Source organism: Pinus tabuliformis, chromosome X, assembly GCF_031772625.1.
Source record: "Pinus tabuliformis cultivar Carrire ecotype Pingquan chromosome X, CPIR1, whole genome shotgun sequence".
Classification (NCBI taxonomy): domain Eukaryota; kingdom Viridiplantae; phylum Streptophyta; class Pinopsida; order Pinales; family Pinaceae; genus Pinus; species Pinus tabuliformis.
Genome location: NC_142308.1, coordinates 868,790,513 through 868,804,536, shown reverse-complemented (window position 1 = coordinate 868,804,536; position 14,024 = coordinate 868,790,513).

Genomic DNA, 14,024 nt, shown 5'->3' with positions numbered 1-14,024 from the left:
GTATAACTTGAGTCATGTAGAGTGTCTCCTACTTTATAGGAGCCCTGGTTGAGTTTACTTTGAGTTGTAATTAATTAATTCAATTTAACTAAGTCAAATTCAATTAATCAAGTTCCAATTGATGGAGAAACTAGTAGGAGGTCAGACACTGGGGTGTTGTTGGGACGGGGTCCCCTGGGTCCAATTTTGTTAAGATATTGTAAAAGTCTCCGCATTTTAAGGAGCCGAGTGCACAACACGTAAGTTACTAGGAGTCAAGGGGCTTTAGGAAGGTTAAAGCCCCTTAGGTTTTGTATTGTTTTGAGCTCTGCCCATGGTTTGCAGACCATCGTATTGTAATAGGAAAGTGTATATAAAGGGATGCCTCAACAAGTCATTTAATGAGATTGGAATGAGACTTGATATGTTTTGAGTCCGTAAGTGTAATATCTCTCTGTATTTGGGCGAAGGGAAAAGCTCCTGCAGCGGTGTGCGCAAAGACCTTGGTAAGTCTGCAATTGAGTGCGTGGGCCCCTGTAGATGTGTGGGCAAGAACTGGAAAGTCTGTATATTGAAGATATGAAATAATAAAGAGAATTTGAAGCAATTTTGTGTCCAATTTATATACTTATGTTTTTTCTTTATTTACATTCAATTGAATTCCATTTATCTGTATTATTTTCTTAATTTCTCTGTGAAGATCTAGATCTACTGTTATACATTATTTTATGCATGACTAGACGCTTACACAAAGTTCATAACTCTGTTTAACTGAAAATCGCTTTAAGTTTGGGGATTTCGGGGATAAGGGTTCGCGAAGGTCAGATCAGGCCTGAAATTGAAGAAACACCTTAACCCCACATCACATAACCTTCTAGATGCAGAAACCTGGTTCTAGCATCCCCCAATACTACCTCGGGTGAGACTGCAGTGTGTGCTAAGCGGGTTGTTAATGAAAGGACCGGTAGTGTAGGGTTTTGTTGGTTAGCGCAACTAACTCTGAATCTAGGTCCAAGCCCCCTCAAGCCAACAAATGGTTATGTTGTCATGACTGGGTCTATCTGAGGGATGTGTGATGTGGTGTAAGTGGATTCCAACTAAAAGAGAAATCGAGAAGTGGATAGATCGAAAGCTTCACGAGTTTGCAGCTTAGGAGAATAGGAATCTGCGCTTGTCAAAAGAAAAGTGGTTATAGAGGTATCTCTACACAGAAGTGCACAAAGTTTTCTTTTTGACGTTCCTTTGCAAATTACACGAGTGGCTGTCCAAATTAGCGGATAGCGAACCTATGTGGAAGCACGACAATCCTATTGTGTAGACTCCAGAATTAGTCAAACAACTTGAAGGATCTAATTATAAGGTTACAAGTGATGTTGATTACTAGATTGATAGTATCTTGGGCAGTTTCATCACTGAATTTACAATAGATACATCTGTGTCTTATAGCAAAGTTGAACGCCGATTATTCAAAGGTCCAAAAGATAAGTACCTGAAATTGCTAAAAACCTGGATTAAAATTCTTTTGTGCGAAAAAGAAGTTATGCATTTACCTTAATGTTTAAGAGAGGTCAAGCTGGATCTACGTGAAATGGAAAGCGATTCATAGTAGATCTAGACAAATTCATTGAGAGTGAATATAGTCCTTTATTGGGAGAATTTGAAAGTGAAGAAGAAAGAAGTAGCCCTAGTACGCTCAGAGGTGCGACACAGTCAATAGATCAGGGTACTTTTGGAATTCCACATCCATCCACTCCACCTTTGCCTCCACCTCCACCTCATACACCTACGCCTCCACCTCCACCTTTTACACCTACGCCTCCACCTCCACCTCCACCTCATACACCTACGCCTCCACCTCCACCCTTGCTATTCAGTATAACGAATACAGTGAAAATGCCTCTATTCAGGGGTCAGGGATTGAAGGATCTTGATCAGTTCTAGTTTGTCACAGAAGCTATGTGGAAAGCGCAGGAGATCAATGATGATGACATGAAGAAAGTGCAACTGGTTACATCACTACAGGATAGAGCACTTACCTGGTACATCAGATATAATATGACTCGTCTCGCTGCTTCATTAGCTAACACGAAGGATGCGCTAAATGCATAATTTAGGAAGCCCAAGTCACAAGCTCAGTGTGTGACTGAAATCAAGGAGATCAAGTAGAGGGTTAATGAGTCTACGTGGGGCATAGATCGACAACTAAAGTGCTTACTGAGCCAAGCTAATATTTAGATTTCAGATGAACAAGACAGGCACTGGTATATAGCTTCACTATTACCTCACTTAAGATTGTCATTATCCCAATAGAAGATTGGGTCTTAGGTCGAAGCATTGGAAATCGCGATGAAGCTAGAAGCTTCACCGATCCAAGACACGAATATAGGATTTCAACAGATCTAGTTGCAGTTAGCAAGCTTGCATATGGAGTTGCAGGATCTGAAGAGGGGAAATGAGGTTAAATCAAAAGCACATCTCGAATTTTGGTGCACGAAGTGAAAGGCTGAAGGTCATCATAAAGATCAACGCATTGTATTCTGGGATTATATAGCTGTGGGGGGTCCTAACCCACTAAAGCCAGAATCTTTTGCTGGATCAAGCACCGACGCAAGTGCCTGTTGTAGCATCTACCAAGTGTCAGGATAATATTTGACAGATAATTGTTCTCTATTACAGAAGTTTAAACAGTTTCCAAAGAAACTCTTTTGTAAATTTTGTAAATCGGTTGGTGATGATGAAAGGAATTGTCAAAGCTATGAATTAATGATGGATAAGACTCTGTTGTATACAATGTAGGTTGAAAATTGCACATAGAACAATCAAGGCTCACTTGCATCTCGCAGAGGATTCCAAGGATTGGGAAGAAGACAAGGAGGAGGAGCTGGAAGATGTCGGGGCCAGATTATTTGTTACAACTGTGGAGAACTAGGACACTTTGCATGCGACTGTCAGAATCCAACCCACCCTTCTTGTCAAGACTGTCGGCAATTTGATCATGTTATAGAAGATTGCTCGGTCTTAATAGTGAATATGCAGGAGAAGAAGAACCAACAATAGACACATAACATTTAGATGATGAGATTTAAGCCATGTGAAGACGATCCCAATATCACCATATTCACACGAAGCGGTGTAGCCATTGGTGAAGATAAGGTTGAAGGAAAACATCCAGTATCGGATCTATGGTTTCGAAAAACCCGTGAGAAGAATGTTGGATTTTATCTACATAGAGAAAAAGAGACGTTAATGGAGGTAAGAAAAGGTCTTGTGGATCTAGGTGCTTCTACCTCTCAAAATCAGATGCCTCTAGTCCCACGAAAGAAGAAACCTGAAGAAGTTACTGCGACGTAGGATTCAGTACCCATGATGTTACAATTGTTTATGCAGTCCTGCATGAAGTTATTACGGGACATAAGGCAGTGGAAGGACTACAAGATCTGATAGATAGATGTGCTAGCAAGGATAAACCATTATCAGAACAACGTGCAGTCAATAAGGTGAACTGAAGCAATAAGAGAACTCGTAGGGAGATGCGGTTGACAACGCAGATTGGTGATTTCGAAATGGACCAGGTAATCCTAAACTTGGGCTTTGATGCTAACGTACTACCAAAGAAAACTTGGGAACGTATGGGAAAGCCTACATTATAGTGTTTGCGAATTCAGCTGCGCCTGGCGAATCAGAAAAACGTAATTCCAATGGGACGCCTGCATGGGGTAACAGTAGATATTAAAGGCGCATGAGCAATGACAAATTTTGAAGTTATTGAGATCGCTGATGACAGTAATCCATACCCAACGTTACTCGGGATTGATTGGGCCTTTGACATGAACGCAATCATTAATTTAAAGAAGCAGAGCATGGTATTTGAAAAGAATGATCCTCGAGTGATTATTCCGTTGGATCCAGTAGAAGGTGCGCAATACACAGAATAAAACCATGATTATTATGAAGACAAATATATTGAGAACATATACAAGTTAACTGCATGAGATGAAGATTGGACCAATCATAATGCGGATGGAAGGATCAGTTGGGATAAGGACAATTCCTTCTAGTCAGATTTAGACGAAGAGTTAGAAAACTGGCAAAATCGGTTGCATGAGGCCTCTACGCTATGATGTAATCGACTTACAAAGTCGATATGCTGCATTTCTACTGAGGTATGTAAGTTTCCTAAATATGATGGCTTGGATGATGTCAATATGTTTCTTGACCATTTGGAAAGGGATGTACTAGAGGAACATCGGTTCCAGGCCTTAGATCTAGCTTTGAGAGATACTCCTACAAGATGGTGGGGTAGGCACAAGGACAATTTTGTCGACTAGAAGGAATATCGTAGAATGATGCGACTAAGATTTGGCTACGAAAACACCTGACTCACTGAAAAGTACACAAGAAAGGAAGATCTGCATGAACAACTGGCTTGATGGACTAAGGCATGGGGTGAGGTACCTCAACCAGAGTGGGTGCATATATTTATTCATACATTGGATGTTATCCCAAGGAACTGGTATTTAGAGATAGAGCTGCGACACGAGACTGCTGATTGGGATGAAATGAAGGAAAGTTTCTTGCTGACATTCAGATTTGAAAATGGGTTCGAATGTTATGATGAAGCACTTCAGGAGATTAAAGCAACAATATTCTGAACACCCGTAGAGCCTAGCACTTAGATACAACCTGACTGGAGTACGCAACTACAACATGCTTTCGAATGTTACAATGTCACTACCGAAGAAGGTGATGAGGATTCCCAGAATATTAATATCCCTCAGTCAGAGGGATAATGCGAAGTTGGTGGACCAAATGTGGAGATCCCTGATATCTCACAAACGGTGCACACAAAACAGGTAAATATTGGCTTAGAGGCAGAACCGAAATTTGCAAACATTGACGTCTATTGGGATGAAGACACAATGGATAAGGTCGTTGAATTATTACATGAATATCAGGAATTATTTCCAAATAAGTTCTCTGACTTGAAAGGGATAATAGGAGATTTTGTTAATGATGAAGATCAATCTAAAACCAGATGCGAAGCCAGTTAAGCAGTGTCCATATCGGTCGAATCCCAAATGCAAGGAAAAGGTAAGACAGGAACTCGATAAGATGTGCGCGACAGGAATACTTGAGCCCATAGAAGAATCAGAATGGGTCAGTCCTATGGTGGTCCAGGAGAAGAAAACGAAGGGTGATATCAGGATCTGCATGGATCTGTGGAAGTTAAATGATGCATGTGTACATGATCACTTCCATATGCCGTTTACAGATGAAGTTCCAGAAAATGTTGGTGGACAAGAAGCTTATTCATTCATAGATGGATTCTTGGCATACCACCAAATTAAGATTGCATTGGAAGATCGAAGCAAGACTACCTTCGTTACAAAATGGGGGTCGTTCCAATATATAGTCATGCCTTTCAAAAAAAAAATCTCCTGCGAACTTTTCAAGGGTGGTAGTCGCAGCGTTCAACGAATTCATTCATAAATTTTTGGAATTCTACTTCGATGATTAGACAGTGTTTGGGCTAGTCAAGAAGCATGTCTCTAGTCTGCGCCTGATGTTGGATACATGTAGAAAGTATTAGATCTCCTTGAACTTGAAGAAATGCATTTTTTGTGTACCTTATGGAATACTTTTGGGACATGTTGTCTGTAAGCAGGGATTGATGGTAGACCCTGCTAAGATTATCGTAATTATCAATTTGGAACCCCCTAGGAATGTAAAATAACTAAGCATGACTTTGGATCATACTGGGTACTATCGGAAGTTTATTAAGGCGTACGTGCAAATCATTGCACCCATGGAGAAGCTGTTGAAAGAAGGAACCTCCCTGCAAGCACAGATCGAGGAGATGTGGAAGAAGATGCAGATTATCACCTGCATGGATGTAGCTGTGGGAAGAAGAGGCAAAGAAACTCTCATAGACTATGGAAGGCTTGCTCAAAATATGCAGCAAACACAATGAACAATCGGCTTAGCAACAAAAGGATCGAATACAGAAAATTTGGTCGAAGAAATTCGAAAAATAGTAGTACAATGCACGGAGGCGCTTCACCCAACGAAGTCTTCATTCAATAGCCTGAAAGAAAAAATACGGAGCATACCAATGGAATGACTCGGGGCCGAGTCACATCTTTATGTTGGGGGCCTATTGGGACGGGGTCCCTCAGGTCCACTTTTGTTAAGATATTGTAAAAGTATCCGAAATTTAAGGAGAAAAGCGCGCAACGCGCATATTACTAGGAGTCAAGGGGATTTAGGAAGGTCAAAGCCCCTTAGTATTTGTATTGTTTTGAGCTCCGACCATGGTTTACAGACCATGGTATTGTAATAGGAAGGTGTATATAAAGGGATGCCTTAGCAAGTCAGTTAGTGAGATTGGAATGAGATTTGATATGTTTTGAGTTTGCAAGTATAAGATCTTTCTGTATTTGGGCAAAGGGGAAGGCTCCTGCAGCTGTGTGCACGAAGACGTTGGTAAGTCCGCCACTGAGTGCACGGGCCCTTGTAGCTATGTGTGCAGGATCTGGAAAGTCTGTATATTGAAGATCTAAAATAATAAAGAGTATTTGAAGAAATTATGTGTTATGCAACCAACTCACAAAATAGAAGAAAAAATAGATCAACGCCTTCAAAATCATCCTCTTCGAGGGGGAAACCTCCTTTACATTACACATATGAACAATTCTTGGATGATACAAATGACAAAACCTCCTTTCTACATATAGGAGTCTAAGGGTTCACAATATAATCAAACTAGTCATAAAAACAATAATATAAGGGAACAACAATAACAATAGTGGGCTTCTATGGGGCACAATAATAACAATATGGGGATAGTAGGGGCACACCAATAACAATAAGGGCTACAATGACAATAGTAATGGGGGAATCACTTGTATTATAGGGACCTAACATGCCCCTCTCCTTTAAAAAATTGTTGTCCTCAACGCTTGAGTAGTTCTAGATGCTTTTGTATAAAATTCTCATCCTCCCATGTGGAATCTTCAACGGGTAAGTTCTTCCACTTGATGAGATACTCCGAAATTGATCGATTTCGTAGCTATCGAGTTCTTATTTCTATGACTACTTCAGGTTCCAATTTGATTTTTCCTTCCTCGTTAATTTCTGGCAGTATTGTTTGAACTGGGAGTTTGTCCCCTATAACCTTCTTTAAGCATGAAACATGGAAAACTAGGTGTAGTCGGGAAGCTGCAGGAAGCTCCAATTTGTGTGCCATAGAACCAATCTTTTGCAACACGTTGTACGAACCATAATATTTTGGTGAGAATTTATTATCCTTCTTAGCTTGCTTCGGGGACATTTGTTTATATGGTTGTAGCCGTAGGAATACCCAATCACCTACATCAAAACTTCTTTCGCTACGATGTTGATCTTCCTGTTGTTTCATTCTATTCTGCGCCAAAATGAGGTTATCCTTTAAGAGTTGGAGAACTTGTTGTTGATGCTCGATGTGATATTCCACTGCTTGAACCTTAGAATTTTCTCTTAAATATGATGTGATGGATGGTGGATGATATCCATAAAGTGCCATAAATGGGGTCTTTTGCTGCAATATGGAAGGAAGTGTTATACCACCATTTAGCCAGAGGCAACCATTTGACCCATTGTGTCTGTTTATCAGATACAAAGAAACAAAGATATCCTTCCAAAGATTTATTTACTATCTCAGTTTTCCCATCAGATTGATGATGATAAGATGAGCTATGAGCTAACTCAGTACCAAGACAAGAAAATAATTCTGTCCAAAAATTTCCTATGAAAATGGGATCTCTGTCACTTACAATAATCTTTGGGTTTCCACGTAGCTTTTGAATTGTTTCCATAAATGCAATAGAAACTGTACTGGATTTAAATGGATGCGATAATGCACAAAAGTGTGCATACTTGGTAAGTCTATCAACTACCGCCATGATGAAACTCTTTCCTTCGGACTTGGGTAAGCCTGTGATAAAATCCATTGAAACCTCCTCCCAACGTTGGCTTGGAATGGATAGAGGTTGTAATAGACTTGTGGTCTTAATTGTTTCAACTTTATTTTTTTGGCAAACCAAACATTCTGCAACAAACTTTTGAATAATCGATTTAAGGCCATTAAAAAAAAATTGCTTCTTAACCCTGTGGTAAGTTTCTAAAAATCCCGAGTGCCCTCCTAAGGGATAGGTGTGCAATTCCATAAGAATCTTTTGTTTGAGTTGGGAATTATTACATAGGTATAAGTGATCTTTGTACCATAACGAATCATTTTCCAACTAAATGTATCAGATGTAATAGGATCTTGTTGTAACTTTTGAATGAGTGCCCACACTTCTTCGTCATTCTTCCATTCATCCCTTGCTTCATTTATCCAATCTGGTTGGATAATAGAAATGGCGCAAAGAAATGCTTCCACATCCTCATCCTTTCTTGAGAGTGCATCTACTGCAACATTTTGCTTCTCTTTTTCGTAGATGCTTTCAAAGTCATAACCCAACATCTTAGTGACCCATTTTTGCTGCTCTTCTGAAGATAATCTTTGTTCTAAAAAGTATTTAAGACTATCATGATTCGTTTTTACCTTGAAGTGTCTTTCGATTAGGTAGGGTCACCATTTCTTAAGTGCATGTAGTATTGCCAACATTTCCTTCTCATAAATAGCTTTGTGTAAATACTTTCCTTTGATTGGATGACTTTCGAAAGCAATGGGTCTTTCTTCTTGCATTAAAACAACACCAATTCCATTTCCCGAGGCATCACATTCCACAATAAAGGTTTTTGTGAAGTCCGACATAGCTAAGAACGGTGCTTGGCACATTGCCTCTTTAAGAGGTTCAAAGGCCTTCGTTGCTTTTGGAGTCCATGAAAATGCATCTTTCTTCAATAATGTTGTTAGAGGTGCTGTTATTAGCCCATAATGCTTAACAAACTTGCGATAATACCTTGTCAACCCAAGAAATCCTCGCAGATGCTTTATGGATGTGGGGATTTTCCATTCCTTAATGGCTTTAATTTTTCTATGGTCTATCTTCACACCTTCATGAGATACAGTATGACCTAGATATTCCACCTCTTGCACTCCAAAGAAACATTTGGATCTTTTTGCATATAATTGTTTCTCCTCCAATAGTTTGAGCACCTTGTCAACATGTTGAACATGATCCTTCCAAGACTTTCTATAGATTAGTATATCATCAAAAAATACTAACACAAATTTTCTAAGGAAGGGTTTGAAAATGGAATTCGTCAAACCTTGAAATGTAGGAGGTGCATTGGTAAGGCCAAAAGGCATGACCAAAAATTCATAATGACCCTCATGAGTTCTAAAAGATGTTTTTGGAATGCCTTCAGTCTTCATTCTGATTTGATGATATACTGAACGAAGATCCAACTTGGTGAAGTAAATTGATCCATGCAATTCATCCAATAATTCATCAATGACAGGAATGGGAAATTTATCTTTAATAGTGAGCTTGTTGAGCTCCCTATAATCCGGACACGTGCCATGATCCATCCTTCTTGTGCATCAATACTACTGAAGTAGAGAAAGAACTTTGACTAGGTTGAATTATACCAACCTCTAGCATTTCTGCAACCATACGTTCAATTTCACTCTTTTGGGCATAGGGATATCTGTAAGGCCTGATGTTTGGAGGAACAATTCCTGGAATCAAATGAATAGCGTGATCATGATCATGAATAGGTGGTAGGATTTTGGGATTCCCAAATACCTTGGAATGAATTTCCAAGACTTTTTGGAGATCTGGAGAAATAGATGATTTCGATGTGGGAACCTCTAGCGAACACAATTATGCAATTACGCCTCATTGTTATTTCTTTAGAAGCTTTGTCATTCTTTTAGAGCTGATTATCTTTCATGGTTTCCCTATGATTCCCCTTAATTCAACTTCCTTTCCTTCTGAAGAAAATTTCATGAAAATTAAAATTTATTGTACCCAAGGATTGTAGCCATTAGACTCCTAGTACAATACCAACACCACCCATTGGAATGGAAAGCATTGGGATATTCAATACAAATCTCCCATGGATAGCTTGATATTACAACACTTTCCAGTGAAATTTATGGTTTCTCCACTTGCAACCATCACTTGACACTCTAGTGTTGGATATAGGAAGCAATTCAATTCCTTGGCTATCTTACAATGAATAAAATTATGGTTACTTCCCGAATCAATCAACACTATTACCTTTTTCTTCTTGATATGTCCTTCTATATTGATAGTTTGAGGGGTGGTAATTCCGACCAATGCATTACAAGATATGGTCGAATTCATTTCTTATTTCTCTAGGGTTTGTTCCCGGTGTATATCCTCTTCTTTTTATGTTTCTTGTTCCTTTTCTTCCTCCTCTTCACAATCTATGTCAAATAATTTTTTCTCAGCACACTTATGACCTTTAGTGTATTTGCTATCACAACTGTACTGGAAGCCCTAAGCGTTGGAGGAAAGAAGACTAAGGGAGCTTCCTTAGAGGAGATGCCCTAGCCCTAGACGTTGTCAAAGAAGAATTCAAAAACATTGTCAAGGAAGCATGCCCTAACCACAGTCTTGGAGGAATCTTATCACAGCTCAGAGAGGTCCTAATGCTGTCCAAAAGGCAGCCCTAGACGCAGTCTAAGACAGGCCCTAACGTTGTCCAAAAGACAGCCCTAGCGCAGTCTAAGAGTAGCCCTAAACGTTGTCCAAAATGCAGCCCTAGAAGCAGTCTAAGAGAAGCCCTAAACGCAGTCTAAAGGGCGGTCCTAAACATTGTCTAAAGGCGGCCCTAACGCAATCTAAAGGGAGCCCAAACGCTAACCTACGATGCCATAGATGCAGGCCTAATACGGCTGAAAAGGTGGGCTGTAGGTGACCCTCAAAACAGGGACAACATGAGAGTTTGAGGACTTAAACATGCCTAGGACAACAATGCTAATAATTGGGACAACAGCAAGACATGGTGATGTAATAGCAATTGGGACGGCAGCGAGACATGGTACTGAAATAGCAATTGGGACAGCAATGACAGTGATGGGACAACAGCATACTATGGTGGGACAACAATGACACTGATGGGACAACAACATACTATGATGGGACAGCAGCATACTATGATGGGACAACAACAAAAACAATGGGACAGCAAGCTAACATGGAATGGCTATGTCACTAATAGTGGGACAGCAGTATGCAACATAGGACAGCAGTGGCTAGCATGGTGCAACAATGGCACATGGGATAGCAGTGCAGCATAAGGTGCAACAGTATGATGTGTACAACATGGTCATGAGGTCCAGCATTGTGATGATGGGTACAGCATGGTGCAACATGGTGAGGTGCAGCAAGATGACGAGATGCAGCACAATGATAGGTGAAGGAGTCACCTTGGAGAATCAGTGGAAGCAGCATGTCTTCAGTTGATCTCATGTATCATCTTCTTAGAGATGATCTATGCTCTTATCTAGATAAGTCAAAATGTTGACTTCTGTTGTAAATGTACTCTCTCTCTCTCTCTCTGTTGAACTATTGAAGAACATATAAGAAGAATTGATCAAGGGTTTCCCCACATTGGGGTTTGTCCCTGGCTAGTGCCACATCTTGTGTCCTCTTGTCTTGGCTTGTCTTCTATGATTTATGTTTATGTTCTATCTGCAGTTTACTTTAATGCTGATGTGATTGCTAATCTAGAGTAGATATTGAGCTAATTGTGAAAATTGAAAAAAATTGCTCTAAGCATACAACATAGCTAAAATTAACAATATTTCGAATGTTTTCATTTAGGCATTTGTGGGAGAGAAGGATTGTTTCCCAAAGGGAGTTAACCCTTTTTTTCGGTGCGTCAAGTGTTATAGCGATTTATTGATTCTAATGTGACTTTCTATTATATACTCCACACTTGGAAGTTGGCATTTGTATGTGATAGATAGGCTCAAAAACACTTTGCATTAACTTGATAATTGTTAGATTTTAGGGTTACTCCAAAATTGTTTCACCTAACATTAGTCTCTTGCCAATGTTTTATGAACATATGGATGGCTCAATTTGGGTGGATGTTTGACCTCGGTTGTATGGCAGCCCTTACCTAAGAGGTCGTTATCCTTATTGACATGATGACTAACACATTGGGGCAAACAACATCACTCGGAGACGTACATACTTAGAAGGAGGAGCATTGAGCACTTGGATGAGAGCACTTGGCCCTAGGAGCTTGGGACAATGTGATATAAACCTTGGAGGTTGGATACTTGACTTGAGGATGCTCAAGTTTAGGAGCATATTTTATAGAGGTTGGTTGTAAACCTAAGTACATTCAGGAGCATTGAGCACACGAGAGGACATGTGGCACAAACATTTAGAGTGCCTTGCATGAGAACACTTGAATATGTAAGTTTTGGTTTTAGGACAATTAATGCAACTTCAGAAATTTTAACTTTGTACTATAGGTATGTTGAATCTAATCCCTATGAATTTTCGGCTTGAGGGTCAACATGAATTATAATAAAATAATGGCAAGCAGAAAACAATATTTCACTTCTAATCAACACCAAACCACTAAGGCAATTCAAGAGAAAAGATACCAAACTTATGCCAATGTGATGCCAACAAATTTCAGCAATCTTATCATGCATAAGTGAGATCCAAAAATCACTTTATGACAACAATAATTATAGCAGCAATTTTTGTCCTATTGTCTTCAATGTCAATATTAAACCTTTAATGATTTCACTCTTAACTTATGTCAAATCAGAGAGACATATGGTTGTTGGAAATTACTAAACCATGAAGACAATGAAAACTCAATCATATTTGCCATAAAACAATTTTGACAGCTAAAAACTTCATATATACATATAAGAGATGGAATTCAAGTATATAATCTAACCTTATGCTATGCTACTACAACCATTCAAGCTCTCCAAAACCATAGCTAGGGAAAAACATGAAAACCCCTAGCTCCACCAAAGATACTCCAACACACTAGAGTCAACACTAAGAAGTCCTCGACTTCATGCAAGACATCTCTTCTATTCCTCCTCGACAAGTACAACTTAGGGATCTATCCTTCAAACCCTAACTCCCCCCACAAGGAGGGTGCCCAGGAGGATGCGCCCCCCCCCCCCCCCCCCCCCCCCCCACCACTTTGATATGATGCCAACTCATACGGAAGGGGACTGCATCTCTCACTATACTTGTCGCATTGCATGTGCTCCTGTCACTTCATCGATCATGGCACAAAGCCAGGACAAGGTTAAACATCATTTGAATATTGCAGGGAACGTAGCGAGGTATAGGAGGACTCAGCGAGAGAATTCTATCAAATTGGTAGAGTTGGAGGAAAAAATTGACAACATAGACCGCAAGTTGACCATTCTAGCCAAGAGATCAGCCAACATCTCCTTCTCCTCAAATGAGGATAGTGACCAGCCAGCGCGGATCCCTGGAAATTTTTCCCAATAGTTGTTATGACTCATTGGATTTTTGCTTGCGGCGCTAGTAGTCTTTTTTGTCTTCTCATGTCGATGTATGTCAAGGTCTGGCACAACCAGCCAATTTTTATAGGTCTATATTTACAAGATGCTCTAGTTAGATGAGGTCTTAGCAACCTCAAGACTCTAAACTTATGTTATTGGTCCAATTTCCCTTTCGGCAAACCAATAGCAAAAAAAATTGGTATATGTAATCCTCATTTGACGTAATTTAAAGTCCCTAACTTCCAAAAAAAGAAAAAAACTATAAACCCTAATACTAACCCTAGCACCTCAAGACGAGGTAGATAATGTACAAAGAAGAATGAACAAGCGAGTGAGACAGAGATTAGTGCTCATCCTCCTACCTCTCTAAACCCGTGATATATAAAATGTAAGCTCTCCAAGCATGAATTTTGAAAATGACTCTCCTTCCTCTGTTTATATGAGCAATGAAGGGAGGTCCTCAATAATAAGTGGACCTAATCCACTACAAACAACCTACAGGAAACAAGTAGGTCCACACATGTGAAGCATTCCCTCTAGAATGTCAAGCTAAAAAGTGATTACAGTCCAC